Source organism: Aulonocara sp. 'chitande type north' Nkhata Bay, linkage group LG15, assembly GCF_057382095.1.
Source record: "Aulonocara sp. 'chitande type north' Nkhata Bay isolate Kocher_YH1m ecotype deep benthic linkage group LG15, A_spYH_male_GT1.1, whole genome shotgun sequence".
Taxonomy (NCBI): domain Eukaryota; kingdom Metazoa; phylum Chordata; class Actinopteri; order Cichliformes; family Cichlidae; genus Aulonocara; species Aulonocara sp. 'chitande type north' Nkhata Bay.
In genome coordinates this window covers 23,341,632-23,358,641 of record NC_141358.1, presented here as the reverse complement: position 1 = coordinate 23,358,641, position 17,010 = coordinate 23,341,632, and the positions used below count along the sequence as shown (strand labels likewise).

At 41.7% G+C, this 17,010-nt stretch overlaps 1 pseudogene; it reads right to left on the bottom strand.

The window, feature by feature from the left end:
* Positions 1-327: 327 nt before the first annotated feature.
* LOC147313095 (cytochrome P450 2K1-like) overlaps positions 328-17,010 on the bottom strand; it is a 66,658-nt pseudogene continuing 49,975 nt past the window's right edge.

Below are 17,010 nucleotides of genomic sequence, written 5' to 3'. Positions count from 1 at the left end.
TGGTTCAGGTGGTTGGGAAGATCATCTGTAACTGATGGGTTGCCAGTTCGATCCCCCAGCTCTCTCTGTCCTGGTAGTTGTGTGCTTTGGCAAGACACTTTACCCTACCGCCTACTGGTGTTGGCCAGAGGGGCCGATGGCGTGATATGGCAGCCTCGCTTCTGTCGGTCTGCCCCAGGGCAGCTGTGGCTACAACTGTGGTTTGCCTGCATCAGTGTGTGAATGTGAGAGTGAATGAATTATAAAGCGCTTTGGGTGCCTTGAAAAAAATTATAAATGCAATCCATTTTTATTTATTGATGTATTTATTTAATTTATTTTGGCACTCCATCCATAGTAATGTGTTAGACAGAAATCATATTTCAAATGGCATTTGGTACTTCAAACCATATATTACTGTTTAAACAGAATTTCTAACACTAGAATAAGGTCAGATACAGTCACGGCCGCGTAGCTGGTGTGTTTGTGAAGCGGAACAAAAAACAGACACAGGAGAGTAAACTCAGTATAAGAAAAGGTGAGCCATTTATTTGGCTGACAATACATGAACACAAAACAAGGCAAAGTGCGCTGGGGTAAAAACTAAACTGAAATCTAAACCGGGAATAAATTCAGATAAACTGTGACAAGAGAACATAAATCTGAAAAGCTGCATGCGGAACTATGACGTGAAAAAAAGAAGAAGAAAAAAAACACGCCAAAACTAAACACACTGACCATGGAAACAAGACTTTCAAAATAAAACAGGAAACATGGAGAGATGTAGACATGCTAACAAAAGCTCGATAACATGAAACATGCAGACAAGAACTACATGACAGGCTGGGGAGACACTAATTTGAATAAAATTAGGCTAAATTTTAAATCCAGGCAACAGGGTAGGACAACTTTGTATAAACTGCCACTTCTATGACCAAAAAGAGAATTCAAATTGTGAAAAATTTAGGTAGCATTTCAGGTAATGCAGTACTAGTTCATCCCAGTTTAAATAAACTAAACTGTACCTTTAGACGTAAACATGAGGTATTGACATACTTCTGTTATTGACATTCTTCTGTCACAAGCTCTCCATCCGGAAGTCTCTCACATTAGTAAATGCAAAGAGTCTCATTTCCATTCATGAATCACTTTTAGACCAAAAAAAAGCCATGAGAAATGATTACATATAGCCACGGTCACAGTCAAACCCCTGAGGAGAAACGCTCAGAAAGTATTTTAAATAACACAGTTGGGACGATGGATCCTTATTTTGATAGTTTTCTTACCACGCCCTTGTCTAAATTCTTTTTCAAAATGCAATTGTTTTATTTCCAAAGACTATTTCATAACCAACAAGTGTGTCCTTCACAGTCTTGAATTCTGCAAAACCACCACTATTTTAGGTCCCAGATAGACTGTGATAATGGATCCATATTTCTTAAATACCTAAGAACAGCAACATTTGGTCTTCCGATGTCTGTGAAAATATGGACATATGCTGCTGTTCTAAGGAGAGATAAATCATCCATGGGGAGAAATAACAAGACAGAACAAAACAAAAAAAGAAAATAAAAAACAGTTTTTTGTATCCATATATGATCCATCTTTTGTCTAACTAATAAAAGAAAAAACAAATTCTTTTACACACACATCCAAGAAAACATCAGTACTGATGATTCTGGCGTACATTTCTATGGCAAATTACTCTTATTGTTTAGTAGAAAGAAAAAAAAAACAGAAGAAAAAAAAAGATTACACCCAGATGATTCAGTTCTTTGTACAGGCTAGGACAACTTTTGTCAAGAATTTCTCTCCATCACATACAGGAAACAGCATACAGTTTGTGAGGTGAAGGTCCGAGAGTAGCGCCCACACTTAGCGTGAGATCCAATTCATCCTCTGAAACTCCAGGTGCAGGAGCGAAACGAAAATGGTGCAGGAGGGTGCTGAAGAAGAGGAAGAGCTCCATCCTGGCCAGACTCTCTCCGAGGCAAACCCTGCGACCTGTAAGAGACAATTGAAGAATAACTTCAGCTGTCCTGTCAGTAGATGTAACCTAAGCAATGATGGCTGAGCTCACAAAACTGCAGAAAATGGAATGAAGGCATCTCACTTAACAAACTTTTTCTCTTTGTCCAGGAAGTGAGCAGGATAAAAGCTGCGTGGTCTCTCCCACTCCTCTGGATCATGCAGGACAGGTGTCAAGAAAGGAAACACAAATTACAATACAGAAATGGAAAATCCTCTATATGGGGAATAATAACGAGAAGGCAGTGTGTTGTCTTCGTATAGCTTTGAATAATTACACAGCATCCACTTGTGTTTCGCGAGCGTCTGCTCCAAACATTTTTATTCTCCCATTCACAAATCAGTCTTCTTTTATAGAGGCATTCATGAGCCCTCTCAAATACAGCGCCCCCTACTGGCAAAACCCCATTAGCACATGAACACCCACACATCACCACATCCCCTTTTCTCTGAATTGTTTTACATCAATATATTTTTTTTTTCCAACACCATCAGAATATAAGATAAAAACAAATCCAGTCGTAGCTTTACAGATTAAGCCTAACTGGTCTTTTGACCTTAAGCTCTGACCTCCTCAATACAGGTTCTGAAACAACTGCACTTTTCTCCACATGCTCATGTCCATCCAGTGGTTTTAAACCAGACACTATCTCTGCATGTGACACATCAACATTTTCATCTTCCTCACCATATTGTTCCTCCTGAAATGTCTCTTTAGTCTTCAGCAAGTTACGACGGTTCCTTCTGAACACATGACCACCTTCAGTTCTTACGTCATATGATCTCGGACCTGCTTCCTGAAGAACAATGGCTTTCCTGCTCCATGCATTCTGATCTTGGATTCTCACTACATCATCCTTTGCAAGCAATCCAAGTGCTCTTGTTCCCTTGTCGTATTGCAGTTTTTGCTTCCATTTCAGATGCTCCTGCTTTTTTATAATTTCTTCACTCTGCTTGCTTTCTGCATAGCAGGGCAAAGTTGTGTGTAGCTTACGATTCATCAGCAATTCTGCAGGGGATAAACCACAGTCAAGAGGAGCAGTCCTGTAGCTCAGCATAGCTAAATAAGGATCTGATCGACTGTCTGTAGCCTTCTTCAGAAGCTGCTTGATGATATGCACTCCTTTTTCAGCCTTGCCATTTGCCTGTGGATGTTGAGGACTTGATGTGACATGTTTAAAGCCGTATTCTCTTGCGAAATTCTGCCATTCTTTGCAATTATAGCAAGGACCATTGTCACTAATGACAGTTTCAGGTATTCCATGCCTGGAAAAGATAGACTTCACATGTGTGATCACATTATTAGCAGTTGTACTTGTAAGCAGAGCAATCTCAGGAAAGTTAGAGTAATAATCTATCACCAACAGATAGTCTTTCCCATTAAAATGAAATAAATCTGTTCCGACTTTCCTCCAAGGCGCTGTAGGAAGTTCAGGAATCATCATGGGTTCTCTTGCCTGTCTGCTCTGAAACTTGTTACATGTTTCACACTTTCCGACCATGGTCTCAATGTCTTTATTAATGCCAGGCCAGTACACAGTGTCTCTAGCCCTCCTTTTACACTTTTCTATTCCCAGATGTCCCTCATGTATTCTTTGAAGTATCAGCTGTCTCAGACTATGTGGTATCACAATCCTATTGCCTCTCAACAGCAGTCCATTTACCACATTGAGCTCCGATCTAACATGATAATACTTTGAACAAGACCCTTTGGGCCAGTCTCCTTGGATATTTTCCATCACCGTTTGCAGCTCCCTGTCTGCAGCTGTCTCCTCGCATATTTGTTTTATCTTTGCGTCAGACACTGGCAGAGACTCCACTATCATATTAACATGATCGTCTACTTCTTTCTCAGTGGAGCTTGCGTGACACACCTCTGATGCTCGCGACAGTGCATCCGCTAAAGCTAAATGCTTTCCTGGTGTGTATATCAAGTCAAAGCTGTACCTTTGCAGTTTCATCATGAGACGTTGAATCCTCGGCGACATCTGATTCAGATTTTTCTTAATGATTGACACCAAAGGACGATGATCTGTCTCAACTGTAAAGGTAGGAAGACCATAAACATAACAGTGAAAAATATCAAGTCCATATGCCAGTCCAAGACATTCTTTCTCAATCTGAGCATATCTGGTTTCAGACTTAGTCATGGATCTAGAAGCATAAGCAACTGGTTTCCAACTCCCTTCTTCAGCCTGAAGTAAAACAGCTCCAAGCCCATCCTTTGAGGCATCTGTCGAGATTTTCAGACTCTTAGTTGGATCATAATAGGCAAGCACCGGGCGCGTTGTCAGTGTGGTTTTCAAATCATTCCATTCTTGTTCATGCCTCGCTGACCATTTAAATTCTATGGAATCACGAAGTAACTCCCTTAGTGCTGATGTTCTCACTGACAAGTTAGGTATGAATTTTCCTACAAAGTTTATCATTCCCATCACTCTGAGCACACCTCTCTTATCTGTCGGGCGTGGCATTGTTGCGATGGCTTTTACTTTTCTTTCATCTGGCTCAATACCTCCAGCAGAGAATTTGTCTCCCAGAAATGTTATTTCCTTCACACCAAAATGACACTTGTCACGATTTAGCTTCAATCCATTCTCCCTCATCCGCTGCAGCACCTTTACCAGTCTTTCATTATGTTCTTGTAGGGTGGAGCCCCATATAACCACATCATCAACATAACAGCGAACACCTTGTAAACCCTCTAACATGTTGTCCATGGCACAATGAAAAATCTCAGATGCTGAGATTAAGCCAAATGGCATTCTGAGGAATCTATACCTGCCAAAAGGTGTATTGAAAGTACAGTATTTTGAACTTTTCTCATCCAGCTTTATTTGCCAAAAACCCTGTGCTGCATCTAGCTTTGAAAAGTATTTGGCGCCTGCCATTTCACTTGCAACCTCTTCACGCTTTGGTATCTGGTAGTGCTCACGTTTTATGGCTTGATTTAAATCGCCAGGGTCCATGCATATTCTCAAATCATTGTTTTTATTCCTTTTATCCACACACACCATTGAGTTTACCCACGCAGTCGGTTCTTCCACTTTTGTAATGACCTGCAACTGTAACATCCTGTTAAGTTCTTTCTTTAAACGGTCCTTCAGTGGAGCTGGGACTCTACGTGGTGCATGGATCACTGGCTTTGCATCCTCTTTCAGCTGGATACTGTAATTGCATGGTAGACATCCCAAACCTTTGAAGATATCCTCATAATGCTGTACAATGGAGTCAACTGCTCCGCGCTGTCCACTTTCTGTTTCTGGACAGCTGATGTGATACACTCTTTCTACTAGGTTCAATCTTTTGGATGTCACGCCACCCAGCAGTGATTCACGACCTTCTGGAACAACATTAAACAATACATCATAATCTTTATGTTTTATTGTCACTTTAAGCCTGCATTGACCACTGCTCTCAATATACTTTCCATTGTAGTCTTTTAGAGGTACTCTTTTCTTTATTATTTTGGGCTTTGGTTTCATGGCATGGATCTCTGTCATGCTGATTAGGTTCGCCTGCGCACCTGTATCAATCCTTAGTGCCACCAAAGCTCCTTGTATTGGGAGTGAAACAATCCATGTGTCTTCATAATCTGAGCATCGCTCACTGTCCTCTGCTTCGTTATGCTCACTTTTTACATCCTCAAGTGACACTATGCCCACAAAGAAAGTCTCGCTTAAGTCAGTCTCTTCAACTACATGCACTGATTTGGGTTTGGCTTCCGACAGACATTGTTTGGCAAAATGATTTTTCCCATCGCATTTCAAACATATTTTGCCATAAGCTGGACACTGTCTAGGTTCATGTCTGCTACCACATCGCTTACAGGAGTACACTGTATCATCATTGCTGGGCTTCTGCGACATATTCTTCCTCATTTTCTTTTTAACCACAGCTATTCTTGCACTATCAGGTACTGCAGCGACGCTCGTCTCATTAAATGTCTTTGCATGCTGCAGGGCTAACTCACTCGCATGACACAGTCTTTCTGCTTCATCCAGAGTTAACTTGGAATCTCTGAGCAGCCGTTCTCTAGTCCGTTTATCATGGATCCCATACACAATTTGATCACGAACCATAGAATCTTTCAGCTCTCCAAAATCACATGACTGTGCCTTTAGCTTCAAATCAGTCACAAAGCAATCAAAAGTTTCTTCTGGTTGCTGCATCCGAGATTGGAAAACATACCTTTCATATACTGTGTTCTTCTGTGGTGAACAGTGTGCATCAAACTTTTCAACCACTCTGTCATACTTATTCCTGTCACCAACTTCCTCAAACTCAAACGTGTTGAAGACTTCAATGGCTTGAGGACCAGCTACCGTGAGCAGCAATGCAATTTTCCTGGCATCGGGTTTAGAGTCCAGTCCCATGGCAGCCATGTACAGCTCAAACTGCTGCTTAAAACACCGCCAGTTGCTGTCCACATTCCCCACCAGTTTCAGTCCTTCCGGAGGCTTCAAACTTTCCATCTCAAACAGAACTTTGAGCTACTATCGCTTCCGCTCTCCCACTTTTACTCCTGGTACCATGTGTTGTCTTCGTATAGCTTTGAATAATTACACAGCATCCACTTGTGTTTCGCGAGCGTGTGCTCCAAACATTTTTATTCTCCCATTCACAAATCAGTCTTCTTTTATAGAGGCATTCATGAGCCCTCTCAAATACAGCGCCCCCTACTGGCAAAACCCCATTAGCACATGAGGCACAAAAAGGACCGGAATGAAAAGAAACAGCACATACGTGTTTTCTAAGGCCAATCATTCCCCTCTTTCTGCAGTTGCTTAACAACCTGCCTTCAAGATTCAGTTTTATGCATTCAGTTAAACCAATGAGAATATAGGAGGTGGGTTATTCAGTCTAACCTTCTCACTTTATCGAGAAGGTTAGACTGAAAAGTGATGTCTCGGGTGGTTTTGTGGGGAAGTGTAGTGGGGATGATGCTGCTCAGTCTCTGTATCTCATGGATGACGGTGTCAGTGAAGGGCAGACTTTTCCTGTCAGCAACCTGCACCTGTTGGTCTTCTATGACCCTCCTCAGCTCCTCCTGGACCTCTTCTGGTACATGAAAGACAAAGTGGACACATTTTATCTCTGAAAACCCTAAGCTACAGTGGGGCAAAAAAGTATTTAGTCAGCCACCGATTGTGCAAGTTCCCCCACTTAAAATGATGACAGAGGTCAGTAATTTGCACCAGAGGTACACTTCAACTGTGAGAGACAGAATGTGAAAAAAAAATCCATGAATTCACAAGGTAGGATTTGTAAAGAATTTATTCGTAAATCAGGGTGGAAAATAAGTATTTGGTCACCTCAAACAAGGAAAATCTCTGGCTCTCACAGACCTGTAACGTCTTCTGTAAGAAGCTTTTCTGTCCCCCACTCGTTACCTGTATGAATGGCACCTGTTTGAACCCATCATCTGTATAAAAGACACCTGTCCATAGCCTCAAACAGTCAGACTCCAAACTCCGCCATGGCCAAGACCAAAGAGCTTTCGAAGGACACCAGGAAAAGTATTGTAGACCTGCACCAGACTGGGAAGAGTGAATCTACAATAGGCAAGCAGCTTGGTGTGAAAAAAAATCAACTGTGGGAGCAATCATCAGAAAATGGAAGACATACAAGACCACCGATAATCTCCCTCGATCTGGGGCTCCACGCAAGATCTCATCCCGTGGGGTCAAAATGATCATGAGAACGGTGAGCAAAGATCCCAGAACCACACGGGGGGACCTGGTGAATGACCTGCAGAGAGCTGGGACCAAAGTAACAAAGGTCACCATCAGTAACACACTACAACGGCAGGGAATCAAATCCCGCAGTGCCAGACGTATTCCGCTGCTGAAGCCAGTGCATGTCCAGGCCCGTCTGAAGTTTGCCAGAGAGCACATGGATGATACAGCAGAGGATTGGGAGAATGTCATGTGGTCAGATGAAACCAAAGTAGAACTTTTTGGTATAAACTCAACTCGTCGTGTTTGGAGGAAGAAGAATACGGAGTTGCATCCCAAGAACACCATACCTACTGTGAAGCATGGGGGTGGAAACATCATGCTATGGGGCTGTTTTTCTGCCAAGGGGACAGGACGACTGATCCGTGTTAAGGACAGAATGAATGGGGCCATGTATCGTGAGATTTTGAGCCAAAACCACCTTCCATCAGTGAGAACTTTGAAGATGAAACGAGGCTGGGTCTTCCAACATGACAATGATCCAAAACACACCGCCTGGGCAACAAAGGAGTGGCTCCGTAAGAAGCATTTGAAAGTCCTGGAGTGGCCTAGCCAGTCTCCAGACCTCAACCCCATAGAAAATCTGTGGCGGGAGTTGAAAGTCCGTGTTGCTCGGCGACAGCCCCAAAACATCACTGCTCTCGAGAAGATCTGCATGGAGGAATGGGCCAAAATACCAGCTACTGTGTGTGCAAACCTGGTAAAGACCTATAGTAAACGTTTGACCTCTGTTATTGCCAACAAAGGTTATGTTACAAAGTATTGAGTTGTATTTTTGTTATTGACCAAATACTTATTTTCCACCCTGATTTACGAATAAATTCTTTACAAATCCTACCATGTGAATTCATGGATTTTTTTTCCACATTCTGTCTCTCACAGTTGAAGTGTACCTCTGGTGCAAATTACTGACCTCTGTCATCATTTTAAGTGGGGGAACTTGCACAATCGGTGGCTGACTAAATACTTTTTTGCCCCACTGTATAGTCAAGAAATGCAATTTACATCACTTCTTTCCTTTGATTTTGTTATGGTCACTCCTTCCTGTCCATTGGCATTTTCAAATCAAGGATTACTCAGGCACCTCACCCTATATCTTTGGATATTTGGCTATAAGCAGAAGTGCCCATCTCATCTCAGTGTTTGCCGGCAGCAAACAGATTCATTACTGTAATTAAAAGGTTATCATCATGGAAGTGACTTTTGATAATCCCAGCCTTCTGCACATAGACATTTAACAGCAAAGTCACTAAAATAAAGTTTAAGGAGCTTCAGTAGTATAAAAAAAAAGTTGTCCAACACTTATTTTACATTTACTTCAAAGCTCTGTGATGCAGGTTCAAGAACAAAAGTTATTCTTTACAAAAAAAACAAAAAAACAAAACAAAAACTCCACTATGAAAATAATCTCTCTCTATTGATTAACAGAAAAAATTGCAACACGTTGCACATAGACATTAACATTAGCAAATGATTGAATCATCATATTCAAATCTGTGTCCATAGACAATGGAGCAGATTATGTTAGAGACTGCACAGTTAATTGGTTGGGTTGTATCAAAAGCTTCTCCTGTGCCCTCCCCCCCAAAAAAGGAAAAAAAAGATATTTAAGTAAAATTTCAGATAATACTAGTTCATCCCAGTTTAAACAAACTCAACTGTACCTTTAGATTTCTTGAAACTATCAATAGGTATTGACATTCCTCCATAATCTTGTCTTCACATGCAAACATGCAATCAACAAGTGCCTCCTTCACTGTCCTTTATCCTGCCAGTACCACCACTTTTTTTAGGTCCCAGATAGATGGTGAAGACTGATCCATATTTCTTAAATAACTAAGAACAGTGGAGTATGTTGATATTTTCACAGACATCGGAAGATCAAAGGTGAAAAAGCTGCCACAGGGGGGGAAAAAAATCCCTGAAAAGTTGCCACAAAAAAAACTGACCTCCATTAATGAGATATCAAGTCTTTTCAGGTCCAGCTGCAGAAGATTCCCCAGTAGGGGAAATGCTCTCGGTCCTGGAGGCTCCTTTACATTTCTTTTGGAACTGAAGCTTGAGGAAGAGATGAAGAGGATCAGTATCAGCACAATCAGAACCATTACTAAGAAGACAGAGTTTGTTGACTCAATAAAAACAGCATCTATTGTCCCCATGGCCTTGAAAGAAAATATCCAAAATGTGTTATTTGAACTGAAAGAGACAATTTTTTTTCTCAGAATGTTTCAAAATTTATAGAAAAACTATTTTTTTAGACATTGTCAAAGAGCAAGAAACATGTATATAAACCACAGCTAGCACACTAGACTGTGACTTCTGTGGTAGTGAATTAATTGCTTAATGACTGGCAGGTGGGTTGAAGAGAGAGAGAGACAGACTCAAAGGCTCTTGATGCTGCAGCTGGAGCTGGTGTGGTGCCTCAGGTCCTAGTCTGCACTATACAGCATACTTTCTCTTTTAGTGTACACTTCTATAATTGGCAAATTCTGATCTATAATAATACCTAGATACTTTTAAGATGTGAACAATTTCAGCACCTTGAATTGTTTTATTTTTAGGAAACAACTCTGCCATTTGAGAACAACATGAACTCGGATTTGTCTACATTTAACACCGTAAGTTAAGTTAAATAGGACTGAAGGCAGACTGCAGAAATTCAAGGGTTTGTGCTACTGTAGGAGATGAAGAATAAATAGTTGTGTCATCTGCAAAAAGATGGAATGCTGCATTTGATAAATTATCAGAAAGGTTATTCATATAGAGATAAAGACCAACGGTCCTAATATGGAGCCCTGAGGAACTCCTTTGGGTACTGGGAGAAAAGAGGAAGAAGAAAGTAATTTGACAAAGAAATTAAAGATAAACCAATATTGTTTAGTCTGTTTACTAAAATGGCATGGTTATTGTGTCAAAAAGCTTCAAGCTTCCAGTCAAGAAAAAGAGCAGCACAGTATTTTTTGCAGTTCATTGCATCAATAATATCTGTTCTGCCTTTTATAACTTAAATTGGATATCATAGTTGTAAACTGCCCTAGAGCTCCCTCTAGTGGCTGCTTTGTAATATGGGTTTGGTTACTTTGGAAAGGGGAAAAAATGAGAACGTGAAGAAGAAATAAAAGATGGCGGAAAGTGATACCGTAATGTTATCGTTCTAAGCTGATACGGACCTTAACATGTTGTTGCCTTGGACAAGATATGTCTGTAAGTATGAGTGTCGATAAAATAATTATTATCTTCAGTTTTGTGTAAAAATGGTACGATAACTTGTACATTTGAAAGTTTTATCTTGTTAGCTTGCAGTAAGAGTGTAACAAGCTAGTTTACAATGTTAGTTAGCTAATACAGTATTTTGTACTTTCAGTTTTACGATGGTCAAAGAGAAGGCAATGGTCAGAGGCCATTCTTCAATAAATCAGCGCAAAAAGGAAAATAAGTCTGGTTATTGGAGCATCGTTATCTCACTGTCTAGCTGGTGAAACTAAGAGACTCAGGGCGCAGACACACAGTAAAAAGACATTAGCGCAGCGGGCAGGAGGAGCTATTTTCAGCACATCAGTTATGAGTCTACGGTCAGGAAAGCAAAATCAACTGGATCTTCCAGAAGAGGAAGAAACACTAGACCAAAGAGAAACAGAACAAGTGCACAACGCAGTGGATATGGAGAACAAGGATAATGCAAGCAACGCAGACACACAGGGGGAGTCTAGATGCTCGCGTACATCCAAGCGTTCATCCACAAGTTCTGCAGCACTTAAAGCACGAGCAAAAGCAGAGGCTGCACATGCACAGCTGGCGTATTCAGAAAGAGAAGCAGCTATAATGAAACAAAAAACTGAACTTGAGGCTAATTTACATGTTTTGAGTTGTCAAAAGGCTGTTGCAGTTGCAGAAGCAGAGGTTGCAGTTTATGAAGAAGAGGAGGAGTGACTCTCAAAAAGTGAACTGCGCTATCCATTGGTGGGACCACCCACTAGTTCAAAACAACGCACAGCAGAGTATGTACAAAAACACTCAGATATTTCCCTTGAAGAATTCAAATTAAAAGTAGATCCACTTGCCTGTCACAAAGCTGCACGTGAACAATGCGAAATGGCTATGAATGCAGATATAGACAAAGACGGCTCACATAGTGCTCAAAAGGCTAATGTTAAAGTGGAACTCCAAACACAACAGAGAGAGAGACTGGATTCCCCCAAACCTTATCCGTACGACACTCTTCAAACATCAACAGAGACACAGGGTGTCCAGGATATTACAAGGTACCTGACACAGAGGGAAATGTTAAGTACTGGACTTTTGCAGTTTGATGACCACCCAGAAAACTACTGTGAGTGGAAGGCGTCATTTCAAAGTGCTATTAAAGACTTGCATGTTACACCTCAAGAGGAGCTAGATTTAATGGTCAATTGGCTTGGAGTTGAGTCTGGTCACCAGGCCAAAAGAATCCGATCAGTCCATGTCTTTAATCCAGCTGCAGCTCTCAACCTTGTGTGGCAAAGACTCGAGGAATGTTATGGATCTCCAGAAGTGGTAGAAAATGCACTGTTAAAAAAGATTGAACAGTTTCCCAAACTAAACAACAGAGACAACACAAAGTTAAGAGAGCTGGGTGACGTTCTTCAGGAAATAGAATGTGCAAAAGATGGAGGATACCTACCAGGCCTCTCATATTTGGACACAGCTCGCGGAGTCAACCCCATTGTGGAAAAGTTACCATATGGACTGCAGGAAAAATGGATTGCAACAGGAGCAAAGTACAAAGAAGAACATAAAGTTGTTTCCCCCCCTTTCAGTGTCTTTTCAAAGTTTGTAAGACAACAAGCCAAAATAAGAAACGACCCAAGCTTTGTCATCACACCTCCTGCCGACACAAGCTTCAAGAAGGAGAAAAGCTTCAGAGGCAGTAACAGGCAAGTGATTAGTGTACACAAAATGGACATTCCTACAGGCACAAGTTCACCTCAAAATAGTTACAGCAAGCCTATAGAAAGCCCTGACAAGGTATGCCCAATACATAAGAAGCGTCACCCTCTTACAGTTTTTTCTGATTGCTTAAGCACATTTTTTGTAACTATTGGCTAATTTTGCAAAACTCTTCACACAAATAAGAAAACCTGTCACCCAATCATCAAAACATTGTAGTTCTCTTGCAAAAGCAAACACAGCTAGATTAACTCTTCACACCTTTGTAAAAATGGTGTTTCCGTATCAAACAGTACACACAAGCCATCATCTACTAAGCACACAATGCGCCAACTGCACACTGATGGTATGAATACAAAACACATCTGGCCTTTGCTTTCTCTGTGCACAAGGTAGGCTATGTCAGTTTGAGCTCATACTTCTGTCATAGATCCATAAGCATAGAGGGATCCAAACTTCAAGTACTGGTGTTTATTCAAACACATCAAAACAAACACAAGTGTTTATTTCCAAGTATAGGATTATTTGCAATCGCCATAATGACTATATGGGTTACTTGGTCTGCAGTGAACATGCTTCCTCTGTCCCAGCATCTGGTCATCTAGCAATTCTGTAAAGTAACAATTTCAGTATTTTTACATCAATGGTATTGGTGTGTTTCTCATTGGCATATGGCAGTGCTACAAATCTTTGTGCGAAGTGACTGTACTAACCGATTCTCATTTCAAGATGTCCTTATGGTACTTGCTACAGTGTAGCGGCTCAAGTTAGGCTGGACCCGTTGGCCAGCTACCCTCAGGGTCATTCCACGGTTGATTACATGGTCCACTATTGTAGCTCTGATGTCATCAGCAATTCTATTTCTTACTCTTCCTACCCTTCCTCTCCCCCCTCCTCATCTTCCTCTCACCCCTCCTCGTCTTCCTCTTGCTCCTCCTTGTCCTTGTCGTCCTCTTCATCCTACTTCTTCACCTCCACGTCCTCTTCCTCGGCCTCCTCTACTTCTCACTCTTCCTGCTCCCTCCATTGTACTCCGCACACACAGCTTACCTGTATTATAGTGCTTAGCCTGATTGCAAAGTGAACGAATTATCTAAAAAAGTTTTCACATGTGAAAGTGTGCCAGACAGTTGGCAAATTAGTGTTAATGATAGCCATACATGTGTATACTTTTGCTAGGAGTGTGTTGGAAATTTGGTAATTGAGTGTTGTGCAGTGAATTGTGCCTACAGTTGTGCAAAGTGTGTGTTACAAAATTGCAAACTGAGTGCAAAGCAGTTTTTGTGCTTTTAGTTTTGCAAACTCAGTGAGTGGTTTTGCTATAAGTCTGAATAGTTTTAGAGATTGTGCTACAGGAATCACAGTTAGGGTTTAAGCATTCAGAAAAAACTGTAAAAGGTGCAAGAGTTTTAGAGCAAAGCCCATAGATGAGCGCAAGTCATTTTTAAAAGAGAACAGAATCTGTTTTAAATGCTGTGGCTCTACTCAACATCTAGCAAGGGACTGCAGGGCTCAAATAAAATGTATGGACTGTGGTAGCGACAGGCATTTAGCAGTGCTACATCCAGGTCCACCCCCTGCTCCAGCTGAGAGCTCTGGAGCTGATAAAGATGATGGCGGGGAGACACAGGATAGTTCAAATGCCTCAGTTGTTTCCAAATGCACAGAAGTCTGTGGTGATGAAGATAGCCCACATTCATGCTCAAAAATAAGTCCCGTGTTAGTCTATCCAGAAGGTGAAAAAGAACAGGCTAGAAAGATGTATGCAGTGCTTGATGAACAAAGTAACAAGTCACTAGCTAAGTCTCAGTTTTTTGAGCTCTTTAATATTAAGACACGCTCAGAGACTTACAAGCTCAGAACATGCTCAGGACTGTCAGATAATGTCGGCAGAACGGCAATAAACTTCATGATTGAGTCAATGGATGGTAAAGTAAAGCTCCCACTCCCAAACCTGATTGAATGGGACATGATTCCAGACGACAGAAGAGAGATTCCCTCTCCACAAGTGGCCATGAAGTTCCCACACTTACAGAAGATAGCTGAAAAAGTACCTCCTGTAGAAGAACAAGTACCTATTCTGTCGCTTTTGGGAAGAGACATTATACAGGTACACAAAGTCAGAGAGACAATCAGTGGGCCACACAATACACCTTATGCGCAGCGTTTGGATTTAGGCTGGGTTATAGTTGGGGAAGCCTGCATGGGAAAGACGCATAAGCCCCCTAGTGTGAGTGTTCTCAAAACACATATTCTTCAGAATGGCCGTGCTTCTTACCTCTGCCCATGTCCTAACACGTTTCAAATCAAAGACCAGTTAAACACCACACCTGACCCCAAAAAGGACAGGGGAAACACAAACACCAATCAACTGGGAGAAATTGTTTTTGACAGGACAAAAGATGATGACAAACCAGCACCGTCAGTAGAGGACAAAGACTTCATTGACATCATGGAGAAGGAGGTGTATCAAAATGAATGTAACAGCTGGGTGGCGCCTTTGCCATTCCGCTCTCCAAGACCAGAGCTTCCGAGTAACAGAGAGCAAGCATTCAAGCGCCTCCAATCTCTCAGAAAGACACTGGACCGGAACCCATGAAAAGACAATATATCGAATTCATTCAAAACATGCTGGACAATGATCATGCAGAAGTCGCTCCACATTTGGACTCAAACAAAGAACACTGGTACTTGCCATCCTTCGGTGTGTACCACCCACAAAACCCTAATCAGCTGAGAGTAGTCTTTGACTCAAGTGCAGAATTTGAAGGACAGTCCCTTAACAAAGTCTTATTAAGTGGACCCGACCTGAATAACACACTACTGGGTGTCCTTATGGGTTTTAGGAAAGAGCCTGTAGCATTTCCAGCTGATGTGCAACAAATGTTTTATTGTTTTGAAGTGAGAGAGGATCATAGGGATTATCTGAGATTCCTTTGGTATGAAGATAATGATCCCGACCAAGGTATTTGTGACTATAGAATGAGGGTTCATGTTTTTGGGAATAGCCCTTCCCCAGCTGTGGCTATTTATTGTATGAGGCATGCTGCAGTCAAGGGAGAAGAAGAGCACGGACATGATGCAAAGCAGTTTGTAATGAGACATTTTTATGTTGATGATGGTCTCACATCCACAGCAACAGTGGAAGAAGCTGTTGAGACTCTCACAAGCGCTCAAAAGATGCTGGCACAGTCAAACTTAAGGCTACATAAAATAGCCTCTAATGACCACAAAGTAGTGGAAGCGTTTCCTGCTGCTGAGAGAGCCAAGGATCTAAAAGACTTGGATTTAAAGTCGGATGACATACCCCTGCAAAGGAGCTTGGGGGTACTGTGGAATCTTAAAAATGACTGTTTTAACTTTCACGTCACCACTGAACAAAAGCCGTTCACCAGGAGAGGTGTCTTGGCCACTGTTAACAGTCTGTATGACCCGCTGGGTTTCGTGTCACCCATCACAATGCAGGGAAACGCTCTTCTCCGTGAATTGACCTCGGAGCAAAAGGACTGGGATGAATCACTTCCTGCAGAAAGAGAAGATGAATGGAGCAAATGGAGAAGCTCATTGAAGGATCTTGAGTGGCTACAGATACCGAGGTGCTACCTCCCATTCTCCCAGGCCATTGCTGTGAAAAAAGAACTGTGCATATTTTCAGATGCCTCCAATATGGCTATAGGAGCAGTGGCATATCTGAGAGCTCTTGATGGTGAAGGTCAGTGGCACTCAGGTTTCATCATGGGCAAGTCCAAAGTAGCCCCAAGACCCGCCCACACTGTTCCTAGATTGGAGTTATGTGCAGCAGTGTTAGCTGTAGAGATGTACGAACTCATTAGAGATGAGATTGACATTGAAGTAGACACTGTCAGATTTTTCACAGACAGTAAAATCGTTCTTGGTTACATACACAACAACACAAAGAGGTTCTACACTTGGCTAACCGAGTGATTAGAACCAGGAAGACTACACATCCAGCACAGTGGTTTTACATAGCCACTAGTGACAATCCAGCAGACACAGCCACTAGACCGATTGCAGCTTCTGCATTGGCTTCTACGAACTGGTTTAGTGGTCCTTCCTTTTTGACACAACACGACATAGAGAAGTCTCACTGTGATGGTTTCACACTGATCGATCCTGACACAGATGCAGAGATCAGACCTGATATAACAAGTTTTGTTACCAAAGCCTCAGTAACACAGCTAGAGCCATGCCGTTTTGAAAGATTCTCTCTCTCTGGATGAGATTGTGTCGCACTATTGCATCACTAAAGCGTGTGGCAGCATCATTCAAGAAAACAAACACAGAAGGTAAAGGCTGGAAGTGTTTCAGTGAAACTAAC